Below are 14119 nucleotides of genomic sequence, written 5' to 3'. Positions count from 1 at the left end.
GATAACATTCCTCTTCTTTAACGCCTCACATGTTGGAAAACGATTCATTTCTGCTGTCCACGCCATAATATTACATTTTGATGGAGTCCATTTGCACCAATTAATCACCCATTGCTGATCCGAAACTGCCTCCTTCATCATTATGCCCTTTAGCGATGCCACTGAAAAACAACCCGACTTATCACCAAATCAGGTCCACGGGTCACTGGAACCCAAAAAAGAAACCGACGGTATCAACGATAGACACTCTTGCCACTCCGCTATCTCCTCCGTGGAAGCTGGAGCTTGCTTCTATTTCCACACCCAAGTCGGATCCTGAGCTTGTATGTTAACACATTCATTAATTCTGCATACTTTATTGCTTTCCAGCCGAAAAAATTCGGTCACGTGTCTTTTAACGGAACGTCCTTCAACCACGGATCAATCCAAAAACGTAAATCCTCACCATTACCCACAATACCTTTAATATATTTGTGTATATTACGGCCCCCAATCAATCTTTTTTCTTCCATACGTACAATCGCATTCCAACATCCCGTGATAGCCTTTTTAGAGGGTAAAAACGACCATCCTCGCTTGTTTCTATAACAAGCCTCTATCACCCGCTTCTATAGACTATTGTGGTCGACTCTATATCTCCACACCCATTTTGCAAGAAGGGCGTCATTTACAACTTTTAATCTACTAATTCCAAGACCCCCCACCTCTTTAGGCGAAGCCACTATTTTCCAAGCCACCCAAGGAATTTTTCTTTCATTACTTGCTTCCGCCCACAAAAACCTTCTCATCACCGCTTCTAGATCTTCAATCACTTTGCACGGAGCTTTAAATAAAGAAAGGTAATATATTGAAAGACGTTCGAGCACCGCTTTAATGAGGATGACTCTTTCCCCAATGGAGAGAGAACAAGCTTTCCATAAAGTGAGACGGTTCTCAAAAACTTCATATATCGGTTTCCAATTACTTATCTTATTCATGTTCGCCCCAACCTTGATACCTAGGTAATTAAATGAAATACCACCCTTTTGACATCATAACAAAGCTGCCATATTATCCACTTCTCCCGTATCCACCTTTATCCCCATTAAACTTGATTTTTTAAGATTGATTTTAAGGCCCGAGCAAAGGTGGAAAATGCGAAGAAGCCTAGCCACATTCAATATATTACCACCGGACCACTCCCCAAGAATAAGAGCATCGTCCGAATATAGAAGATTTGATACCGATGGGCCCTCCAACGGTGTTTTGATTCCCATAAAATCACCTACCTCTACAGCTTTATGAAACATACAAGAAAACGCTTCCATCACTATAAGAAAAAGAAACGGAGATATGGGGTCCCCTTGACGAATCCCTTTTTGGCATTGAAACTCAAAGGTAGGGCTTCCGTTAACGATAATAGACGGCCGAGCCGAAAGAAGAATTCCTTTAATCCATATGCATCACACCGATGGAAAACCCATTTAACTCATAATGTGTATAAGGAAATTCCAACTTACATTATCGTAAGCTTTTTGAAAATCAATTTTCAGCAGGAACACCCTTTTTTGTCTTTTTTTCATCCACGCCAAAAGCTCATTCATAATCATAGGGCTATCAAGAATAAGCTTGTCTTTAATAAAAGCGTTTGATCTTCCGAGATTACCGAACCGATAACTTTTCTGAGCCTATTAGCAAGGATTTTTGAAATTACCTTACTAATGAGCCCAATTAAGTTAATCGGTTTATAATCTCTAAGGTCCACCCGGTCTCTTTTCTTCGGTATAAGAGTGATGAAAAATAAGCTACAACCTTTGTTAGTAATACCAGAACCATAAAAATGCTCCATAATACTGCTGGAATCATGCTCAAAAAGCTGCCAAAAACACTTAATAAATTTAAAATTAAAACCGTCCAGGCCCGGGCCCGGTCCGACCCACAACTAAACACCGCATCTTTTATCTCCATTCTTGAAAATGTAGCTATGAGTAGGGCTGCAAACGAACCAAACAAACATGAACAAGACCTTGTTTGTGTTTGTTTGTTAAGAAATATATGTGTTCGCGAACTGTTCACGAACACTTATCAAACGAGATTCTATGTTCGTGTTCGTTTGTTAAGGAAATTAACTTGTTCGTCTTCGTTTGTGTTTGTTTGTTAATTTTAGATAACGGACGAAAACGAACGTTGACGAACACAAATGAGCACAAAATAATGTTCATGAACACAAATAGAAATAGACAAACACAAATAATCGTTCATAAACAGAATATATAATACATTAACACTTATTAAATATTTAATTTGTCGGAATTTTGAAGTATTTAAATAAATACAAAAGTTAAAAACACTAATGAACTATTGAACACAAACGAACACGTTACCGAATGTTCACAAACATAAACGAACGAACACAACCTCTGTTCATGTTTGTTCATTTAACTAAATGAACCAAATTTATTGTTCGTGTTCGTTTGTTTAATAAACGAACGAACACAAACAAACTTCCCGCCGAACAGTTCTCATTTGCAGCCCTAGCTATGAGCTCAGTACCAGCCTCCTCACTAATCTTTTTGATGTTGGAACATATCAAAACCGGTCTCGCTGTAACTTTTTACGAGAAATGTTTTCTATAAAAATAGGCCAAGTTTTCATCGCCTTTTATAACCCATTTAATACGTGCCATTTGCTTCCAATCTTTGTTTTTTTAAAAGCTACCCTCCTCCAACCCTTTTTTGCATTCCGCTTGCACCCAAACTTCCTCCTCCGTAACGCTTTGTTTCTGAGTTAACTTAATGAGGGAAAAGAAAAGGAAGTAAAAGTAAGAAACGAAAGGACGAGAAAGGAAAAAAAGATATCTTTCCCATCATTTCCTCCAAAATCAAAAGGAAAAAAAAACTAAAGAATTTAGTCTAGTTGTCCTTTCTTAAATGAAATTATGGAACACAAAATATTTTTACTTTCTTTTTGTTTCTTTTCATTTTCTTTCATTAGTAAACTCTGGAACACGGTGTAAGATCACGTATTTCCACGATTGTTGCTTTAAGATACGATCCTCTTGCAAAATATTTGAGAAGATCTTTATTAAAAAAATAATTTCTCATACGTTTAGTGGGATGGTAAGTTTAGTCAGAACCTGTTTTTATTGTAAATAAATTGTTGTTATATAAATTAAATATTATTATAAAATAAATATATACGGGAAAAGATAGTCTTTAAAAAAAACTAGTTGATTTTTCGTCGCGCGTTGCGGTGGGGATCTAATGTCTGCAAAACGCGTGTCTGAAACGGCAAGCGGATACCGAATATCAAAACATAAATAAAAATGTCGTGGCCTTGCCTTCAAAAGCTCCGAAATAGCTCCAAAGTTGCTCTCAGAAAGCTCCAAAACTTTAATAATTCGTAAGTTAGGGTTTTTGATTATAATTCTTGGTTTTATAGCAAACCCTAATCGATCCACAAATCAGGCGCGTCATTCATACCAGTCGCGTAGCGCGACTGGTCTCCCCTTCTTGCTAGCGCTACGCGAGATCCCCAAAAGTCAGCAAAGTCAAAGCTACCTCAGTCGCGTAGCGCGACTGAGCATGTTTTCACCTTAGCGCTACGCGACTGAGCTTTTTTCACAGAATGTTTCCCTCTAAGCTCGGCTCCAACTTCCAAAAACTTCAAAATTATTCTAACACTTTTATACATTGATTCCGGAACTTGACATTTGACACTTTAGCTCGGTTTTGCTCCAATTTCAGCATTTTATGTATCAAGACCTGGAAAACGCAATGTAGATCAATAGCACGTAATTCTAAACTAAACTAAGCTAAAAAATAACGATAAAACGTACAAACTATACACGATAAAAGTATGTATTTTGCAATACATCAATAGTCACTTCGTCCTAAAAAAGCGATTTTAAATAATCTAATATATAATAATAGGACCCACACGTCCTACACGTTGGAAATTCGGTTGTTTTCAGTTTAGTTATTACGGTGCTAACACATTAAAATATGGATTAGCTCGGTACCGGTAACGGCACCGAAAGTACCGATCTAGAAAATCATCGAAATTAGGTACCGGCACCGAAAATGCTCGGTACCATACGGTATAGTATATGAAGGTAAAAATCAGTAAATACATATATGGTGCTAGACCGGTGTCGAACCAAAAGTAACGATTCTGAAAACGCCAAAAGGTGGGTACCAAATTGATACCGAAATGATTGGTGTAGTTAATTTGGTACCGATACGATACCGGTTTGATTATAGGATTTGATATGATTTGCTCATCAATTATCTAAATATACAAGTTAATTTTACATGCTACAATTCATTCATTATAGAAAAAGAAAAACAAAAACAAAATAAATTGTTGTGTATATAAAACCTCATTCAAACGAAATACAGTTACTTACAGTGTGTATGAAATGTAATCTAAACGGTGCAATTACTTGGGTTGCTACGTTGCTACAGGATTTGATGAACTCGGTACCAAGCGGTACCGAAAATACTGTTACCGAAAATACCGTTACCAAAAAAACCGTTACCGGAAATCCCCAAAAGTGGGTACCGGTACCGAATACAATTGGCACGGTTCGGTACTGGTCGGTACTGGTACGGTACCGGTATTTGCGGGTAAAAACCGATGCATACCAGTACCGAGCCGATACCGAAAATGTCAAAAGTCGGTACCGATTTGGTACCGAAAATATACCCCGTTTGGTATATTTTATACCGATACCGGTACCCGATACCATTTACTCATCCCCTTATGATGTTATCCCCTTATGAGGTTACTGTTAATTCTGTTCAAATTTTAATTTAAAATAAATAAATAAATAAATAAATAATAAATAATAATAATAATAATAATGTATAGCTAAATTACCACATATAAATAAGCAACATTTTGTTGCTTTTATTGTTGTACTTTATGGATTGGGAGAGTTTCAAAAAAAATTCTGATTTTTCATTTTCAATCCAAAGATTGTTTATCTTTTTATTTTCATCCCTTAAAGTTATTAACTTTTAACTTAAAGTTTTTCATTATTTGTAATTTAATCCCAAACTTTTTTATTTTCAAATTTGATCCCATATACTTTTCATCTTTTGCAAGTTTTTTGTTTTACGTTTCGTTTAAAATTTCGCGAGTCAACATGCCGCAACTGTGTGTTGTTGCTTTTATTGTTGTACTTTATGGATTGGGAGAGTTTCAAAAAAAATTCTGATTTTTCATTTTCAATCCAAAGATTGTTTATCTTTTTATTTTCATCCCTTAAAGTTATTAACTTTTAACTTAAAGTTTTTCATTATTTGTAATTTAATCCCAAACTTTTTTATTTTCAAATTTGATCCCATATACTTTTCATCTTTTGCAAGTTTTTCGTTTTACGTTTCGTTTAAAATTTCGCGAGTCAACATGCCGCAACTGTGTGTCTCTGTGGTTCAACGTTTTTTGTCTGTTTATCCCGTTTGACAGGCCTATCGCAACACGTCTATTATTCTACGTTTGACAAGTTCGTTCCAATGCGCAGGGCCCTAAATCAACTTAGTTTTTTCTTTCTACGTTTTACGTTTCGGTCTAATTTCTTCGCATTAACACACCGCAACGGGTGTACGTGATCCAACGATTTTACGTATGTTTTTCGTTCAGTGTTATTTTTTCTTTTTCTTTTTAATTTTACGAGCTCTTCTGTTATTGGTTGTGTGACATTGGGGATACTTGGCACGATTTTACAAATGTATTTAACCTATTAATTTTTTTACTAAAAATAATTTGTTTCAAGTTTACCCCTATACATCCTTTGCTTAAAAAAAACTATTTTTACGTGCATATTTTTATGTACGTGTCGGTATGGATTCGATTTGCTCTACGTTTTAACGTAAACTTTTTTTTTCTTTTTCTGGAAACGAGTCAGATCAAATATAATACTTTTTGTTTAAAAATTCTTTTATGTGCATATTTTATGTACGTTTCGGTATAAATTCGAGTTGGCATATGTTTCAACGTGAACTTTTTGGGAAATGAGTGAGGTCAAATATAATCTATTTTCGTGCTTATTTTATGAATGTTTCGTTAATTTTGTTTCGAACCGAGTGGAGTCAAATTGTGGTGTCTTTTTTTCAAAAGATTTAATTAATTTCTTTTGATTATACGTGTCAGTTTTTCCGTTATACCCGTTACGTTTCTATGTATGAGTCGGATCCTATATAATATGTTATGATTGTACGGTATAAATTTGATTTACTTTTGTTTTGATCTAATCGCAATGCTTATATAGGTTACGTTGAGTTCGATCAGATATGTCGAAATGCATGTTTCATATGGTTAACGCATCACATAACTTTTAGACTAATCCATTCGATAATTGCAATGTACTCACGCCGCAACGCGCGCGGGTGTTATTCCTAGTTTTAATGTATAGGTAAATATCTATGGTGTGGTCGGTGGTGGCACCAAACATCAAGTTAAAAGTTATAAAAAAATGAATATAAATATTTTGGTTTCCAAACTTCAATTGACATTACTTTTATAAATATTTTCAAAGTTTAATTGGTAAACAGAGTAGATGATAAACAGCTTTGGCTTAACTCCCAAGTTGTATTAATCAGAAAATCATTGTACATAAAAACTGATTACAATCAAGTATTTATAGGACTTAATTACTTCTCTCTCAAGCATCCTAATCCTACTAGAATTAGCTATCATAAATCATCTAATCTACACACTAAACAATTCCAAACTAATTCAAACACTTAATTGATTAATTAATTTAGTTTTCCAGACACCTAACTCGTGTAGGAAACCTCCCCTGATCACCGACTTGTGAATCAGGGGTAAAACAGTAATTCGCCAACAATCACCCCCCGAATTTCTGTTTCGCATACGGTAGGTCTTCCATACCAAGTAACGTCCTCATCTCACGAAACCTGATCCTCGCTAGCGCTTTAGTCAACGGGTCTGCTCTTTGTTCTTCACCAGGTACATACTCGACAATCACTTGTTCGTTTTCAACACATTCACGAATAAAGTGATACCTTGTATGTATATGCTTGCTTCTACCATGGAACACGGGATTTTTAGACAATGCAATTGCTGATTTGTTGTCTACACGAATTACAACTTTCTGTTTCTCCCACCCCGTCAGTTCTGCAAGTAACTCTCGAAGCCAGATTGCTTGACACGCAGCTGCAGTAGCCGCCATAAATTCTGCTTCGCATGAAGAAAGTGCCACGGTAACTTGCTTTTGAGAACACCATGTTATAGGTGAAGTACCAAGATAAAATATGTGACCAGTAGTGCTTTTGCCATCATCTTTATCAACGTTATGACTGCTGTCACTATAACCCACCAACTTCAAGTTTTCACCTCTCTTGTACTTTATCCCAAGAGAAATAGTGCCACGTAAGTACCGTAATATGTGTTTGATTGCATGCGCATGAGTTTCTTTCGGGTTCTGCATATAACGGCTTACCACCCCAACTGAATACGCCAAATCGGGTCGGGTGTGTAAGAGGTATCGAAGGCATCCGACTATCTTCCGAAATTCTGTAGCATTTACTTCCGGTTCATCATCATTCTTTGACAACTTCAGCCCAGGTTCTATTGGACATAAAGTCGGGTTACATGACTGCATACCGGCTTCCTTCAGAATCTTCAAGGCATAGCTTTCTTGTTTAATTTTTATGCCATCTTCGGTTTGAGAAACTTCGATCCCTAGATAATACGTTAACTTTCCAAGGTCCGTCATCTCAAATTGTTGTGCCATCATATTTTTGAACTCGGTGATAAACGTCGTGTTAGTTCCTGTCACAAAAAGATCATCAACATAAACAGCAACAATTAGAAATTGATTCCCAACCGCCTTTCGATACACCGCCTTTTCTTGTAAGCAACGATGAAACCCCATCTTCTTCAGAACACCATCGAGCTTCGTATTCCACGCTCGTGGTGCTTGTTTTAACCCGTACAAAGCTTTCGATAATTTATAGACTTTATTCTTTTGTTTTGATTTCTCGAATCCTTCAGGCTGACACACGTAAACATCTTCTTTCAAATCACCGTGTAGAAAAGCCGTTTTCACATCGAGATGATGAATTTTCCACCCATTCGCAGCTGCAAGTGCAATCAGTAGCCGAATCGTCTCGAGGCGAGTCACCGGTGCGAAAACTTCATCGTAATCAATTCCGGGTTGTTGCACGTAACCCTTTGCAACTAACCTTGCTTTGTATTTATTTACTGAACCGTCCGCATTTCTTTTGACTTTAAAAACCCATTTTAAACCAATAGGTTTCGCCCCTTTCGGTAAATCGGTTAAAACCCACGTTTTATTTTTCTCAATTGAATCAATTTCTGCCTTCATTGCCTTCATCCAGTCTGGTGAGACTTTTGCTTCAACAAAACTCTTTGGTTCTTCGTTTATTGAAAGCAATAGTTCTTCATACGCCATATTCAACTCGTAATCCTTTAGCTTTGTTGGCAATACAGAAATTCGAGTCGATTTTCGCACAATACTTTCAGCATTTTCTTGGCTTGCTTGTGCTGAACCTGCTGTGAACAAGTGATTTTCTGGGTCAGATCTGGTTCGACATTCAAAACTGGATTGGGCCTCGGAAGTTGACTGGTCGATGGGTGTAGCTGAGCTGGTTTGAACACTAGAGCTGGTCTCGGTGTCACTTGACCCATAAGTATGAGTTGTCGCATCATTTTCAAGCGACGAGCCCCTGGGTTCTCCTGAACTGCTACTTGTCACAGACTGGTCTGATGATTCTAGGCTGACCAGATGCGGTCCAGGTCCATTGTCCTCATAATCTCCCCACATTACAGTAAATAATCCGGGTTTTCTTTGATTTTTACATTCAACAGTATTATCTTCCTTCCAATTCCAGCCCCTTTTTTCATCAAAATCAACATGCACACTCACAATAATTCTTTGGGTTTTTGGATCATACAGGCGATACGCTCCAGAACCCGGTTCGGAACCTAGGTGTACTAGCGGGTTTGACCTATCATCAAGTTTTTGTAACTGTTTTGACACAACCCGTTCATACGCCAAACAACCAAATATTTTAAGGTGTTCGAGATTTGGTTTTTTCCGTTTAAACTTTTCGTATGGCGTTTCTCCCACCAAAGCTCGTGTAGGAGTTCGGTTTATCAAATAACTTGCATGACGGACGGCTTCTCCCCATAAATAATTAGGAACACCCCTTGCCTTCATTATGCATCGCGTCATCTCCATTAGCGTACGGTTTCGACGTTCCACAACACCGTTTTGTTGAGGTGTATATGGAGCCGTCAAATGTCTCATCACCCCTTCTTGTTCACAATATTCATTGAACTCACGTGAGGTGAATTCTCCGCCTCTATCGGTACGTAATGTTTTAAGCGGCTTCCTAGTTTGTTTTTCAATCATAACTTTGAACTTTTTGATTGTAACAAACGCATCGCTTTTCTGCTTCAAGAGATAAGACCACATATACCGTGAGAAATCATCAATAAGAACAAGGATATATTTGTTACCTGTCAAGGTTGGTGGGGATATCGGTCCACAAAGATCACCATGTACGAGCTCTAACACTGTCGACGCTCTAAACTTTGCCTTCTTTGGAAACGAGTGTCTTGTTTGCTTTCCAACCATACATGACTCGCATAGTTGGTTTTTTTCACGAATCACCGGTACTCCCTCGGCCATCTTGTACATACCGTTCAAGGAAGCGAAATTGATGTGGCCAAGTCTCGCATGCCACAACCACGGTTCTTCATCAATTTTTGCTTGCAAACATATGGGGTTTCCAACTTTAAGTTGGATTTTATAGAGCCGATTTGAATTTCTTGTGACTTTCATTAGTAATTTTCCACCACTATCATGCATAGTTAAGTAATTTTCTTTCATCCGGACATCACAACCAGATTCAGTTGCTTGTCCTAGACTAATCACATTACTTCGGAGATCCGGAATGTAATAAATTTCAGTCATCACTTTTTGTTCTCCGGATTTCCCTTCAAAGATAATCGATCCCTTTCCTTTGATTTCGACACATGACCCATCCCCAAATTTTACCCGTCCAGATATTCGCTCATTTAATTCAGCAAAATAAGAACGGTTACCTGTCATGTGGTTGCTCGCGCCATTATCCAAATACCATACATCCTTGTCTTTCGAATCAGCTTCATACTTTGCCGGGATCACTCGTTCTTCGTTTAAATAAACTGATTCTTGTTGCATCATAAAGAATGACGCATCAACACCGTTCGCCTGATTTCCCTCAGCTTCAGCTTGGTTTAGTTCTTGAATTTTCTTGTGACGTTCAGGGCAGTGCGATACAAAGTGACCGAACTTGTCACATCTGTAGCACCGTATTTTGGAATAATCTCGACCTTTTCCCTTCTGCTTTTGATCATCAGTCTTACTCGCAGATTCCCGGTTACCACGATCTTGGTTGTTATTACGGCCACGACCACGACCACGACCCCGGTTTGAGTTAGATCCTTTTCCACGCGCACCCGACGACTCCCGTTTTTGATAGTTAGAAGATGATTCAGATTTAGCAAACATCAAATTACCTGAATTTTCAGCAGTTTCTTCTTCCTTTATTCGTTCTTCGTAAGCTTTCAGACGTCCAACTACATCTTCAAAACCGAGAGTCTTCAAATCCAGCATTTGTTCAATCGAAGCAACGATTTGAATGAATTTTCGTGGCAAACTTGCCAAGAATTTCTTGACCAACTTCGTTTCCTCAATTGCTTGCCCCAATGTTCTTGACTTTGATGCAATCCCTGATAACTTGAAGGCAAAATCATCAATAGTTCCCGTGTCCTTCATCTTTAATCCTTCAAACTCGTTCATCAGTGTTTGAAGTCTTGCTTCCCTTACCCGTTCGGCTCCCAGGTGTCGGGTTTTCAACGCTTCCCACATCTCTTTAGCTGTTTTCAGATTACCAATTTGCAAAATCTGATCTTCAGGAATCGATTGAAATAACAACGCGGTTGCAATGTTGTTTTTCTTGGCATCTTCGTTACCCGGTTCGATAACGTCCCAAACTCCATGAACGTTAAAGATGACTCGCATACGAAGAGCCCAAACAGAGTAATTAATGGACGAAAGCATCGGACACTGAAAGGACGACGGGTTCGTCTCCTTCGGTGTTACCGGAGGTTCTGTCGTATCAACCATGCTTGACTTCGATTTTTTCCTATTATACGTCTGAGTAATAGGAGATTTGGGTATAGTTGTTTGTGGTTCCAGCCCTTTTGTTCCTGTCTCGAACAATCAAGAGAAAAGAAAATACGACAGCGCTTCTGATTCGCAGGTTCTGATCAGCAACGCCACAGCACAGGTCGAAGAAAATTCTTCAAAACCCTAGATCGGCAGACTCCTTTAGACACAAGTCAACCGCTTTCTTCTTGCTGCAGGTCTGTTCTTCAATCTGCAGGTAACGGTTTCAGACCTGAAACCTCAACCCACCTTGATCGGCAATTCGGTCTCTGGTTCGCGGATCTTCAAAGATTCGATGGTGAGCAGATTCAAAACTCTTGCAGGTCCCTCGTCTTGCTCTGATACCAATTCAAAGTTTAATTGGTAAACAGAGTAGATGATAAACAGCTTTGGCTTAACTCCCAAGTTGTATTAATCAGAAAATCATTGTACATAAAAACTGATTACAATCAAGTATTTATAGGACTTAATTACTTCTCTCTCAAGCATCCTAATCCTACTAGAATTAGCTATCATAAATCATCTAATCTACACACTAAACAATTCCAAACTAATTCAAACACTTAATTGATTAATTAATTTAGTTTTCCAGACACCTAACTCGTGTAGGAAACCTCCCCTGATCACCGACTTGTGAATCAGGGGTAAAACAGTAATTCGCCAACATATTTTGGTTTCCAAACTTTCATTGACATTATTTTTACTTTACATATACGTATTTAAGTTTCTGTTCATTTGGTTAATTAGATATTCCAATAATTATTATCGCATATTTTCTTATATTCATAAAAAATAAATAAATTTAACTGTTATATCTTTTTAAACTATAAAGTGTAATATATTGTTTTCTTTGTAAGAAACAACTTTTTATTCACAACAATTTGTCGCTTAAAATCATTTTGTAAATAATTGTATAACTTATTCATCGGGCGAATGAGTGATAACAATTGCTGTCCTTTTTATATGACAAAGAAATATCATGTTTCGATAGGTGAAAATTTTATCATGATAACTATTAATCAATGTGTCTCTCATTGATGCATTGAAGATTTTAAAGTGGTGATTTTGACATTAAAAAATTATACTCCACGCTAAATTATGAAAAGTTAAGTTGTTTTATCAAAGTCATTTATCTCTCAAAGTTTAATTTTATCATTACAACTCTTAATCTCTTTTCTTTTTTTCTGAAAATTAATTGTTTTACTTTTGTAATGTAATTGGGGGTGTATACAATTTAGGTGGATTTCAAGTCTGATTAAGATCGAGTTTGATCTTTTAAGCCTGAGTTCAACTCATTTAATTTCAAAGCGTGCAAGATTATACCGTTTAGTTTAAAGAGCTCAAGGTCGGCTCATTTTAAATTATATGTTTAAAGTTCAGTTGATTACTCCTCGGACTCATCATGTTTAAATGCTATATAGACAAAAGATCAAATACAAATACCTTTAACGTACAAAACGTACGGACTGAAGGTTTTCCTGAAAAAACGCGGTGGCATTTTCGTAATAATTTATTCGTAGAGTAATTATCAAAATTAAACTACAAATAATCTTGTAGGGTAATTTTGATCTCTTTAAGGTAATTTTGATCTTGTAGGATAATTTTGAATTGTAAGTTGTTTGATAAACTTGTAAAATAATTTTGATACACTTGTAGAGTAATTTTTATAATTACCCTACAAGATCATTTTACAAAATTACCCTAGAAGATCAAAATTACTCTACAAAATCATTTGTAGGGTAATTTTGATAATCACTCTACGAGTAAATAATTACAAAAATGTCACCGTATTTTTTTTTTTTACTTTTTATGTCTTTCGTACGTTTTATACGATAAAACTATTTGTATGGGATCTTTTCCCATACTATATCTTTGTATATAGTTATTTCATATAGAAGTTTATAATACCCATGGCATTATAGCCTAGTGGTATCTTGGTGGTGGGATAAGGCTTATGACCATTAGGTCATGAGTTCGATTCCCACAAAGGGGGTTTTCCCAGATTTATTGGGTTTCCTCCTGAATTGGTGTATAGGCATTATTGCCTAGTGGAGATGGATATGATCGGGTGGTTCTGCTGGTGGCACGATGATACTCCAGTGGTCCGTCAGTGATCCAAATTTGCCGTTAAAAAAAAAAAAAGAAGTTTATAATTATAATCATAAATAACATAATATATTTTATTTATTGTTTCAATCATAATCGCATGTACAGCAATTAATATCATTAAATTATATAATAGTGTAATCATATACGTAATAAACTCCTTTAAACTTGTGGGCCTAATTAAGCTCCATGTATAAAGGCTCAAGCTCGAATTTGTTTAGTATTGACTCAATTAGAGTTTTTAACAAATAAATCACTAACAACTCGTTTTATATATACCCAAAATGTAACCCGTTCGAGCTTATAAATATGAGTAACTAGAATTACGACCCGCCGCAATGCGGCGGGAATTCTTTAGTTATAACTAAGTCGATTTAGGATGCGCACGTTATGTTAAACCTGTCAAACGGGAAAAAATAGACGATGTAAAAACGTTCACCCACACACGCACGTTGCGTCGTGTTAACTCGCGTTAGAACGAAATGTAAAAACGTTAAACCAAAGACGCACGTTGCGATGTGTTAAGTCACAAAATTTCGAATGAGCTATAAAGCGAAAAAATTTGAAAAATCCCCAAAGCCAAGGTTACAACAACGGAACAACCATATGAATAACCATTTTTTCTTTGAAAACCCCCCAAAAGCCAAGATTACAACACATAAGTAAAAAAAATCAAAGTGGTTAAATCGCAAAAGATTGAAATTTTTGAATTAGAAGTGAAAAATCAAATTAATTAAAGGGGTTAAATTACCAAAGATTAAACTTTAAACTTAAATTGTCAAAGATTAAAACTCTAGGGTTAAAAAGGAAACAAAGATTAAAACT

This window comes from Helianthus annuus, chromosome 15 (genome assembly GCF_002127325.2).
Source record: "Helianthus annuus cultivar XRQ/B chromosome 15, HanXRQr2.0-SUNRISE, whole genome shotgun sequence".
NCBI lineage: Eukaryota > Viridiplantae > Streptophyta > Magnoliopsida > Asterales > Asteraceae > Helianthus > Helianthus annuus.
The sequence above is the reverse complement of the archived record's forward strand: the minus strand, read 5'-3'. Positions refer to the sequence as shown.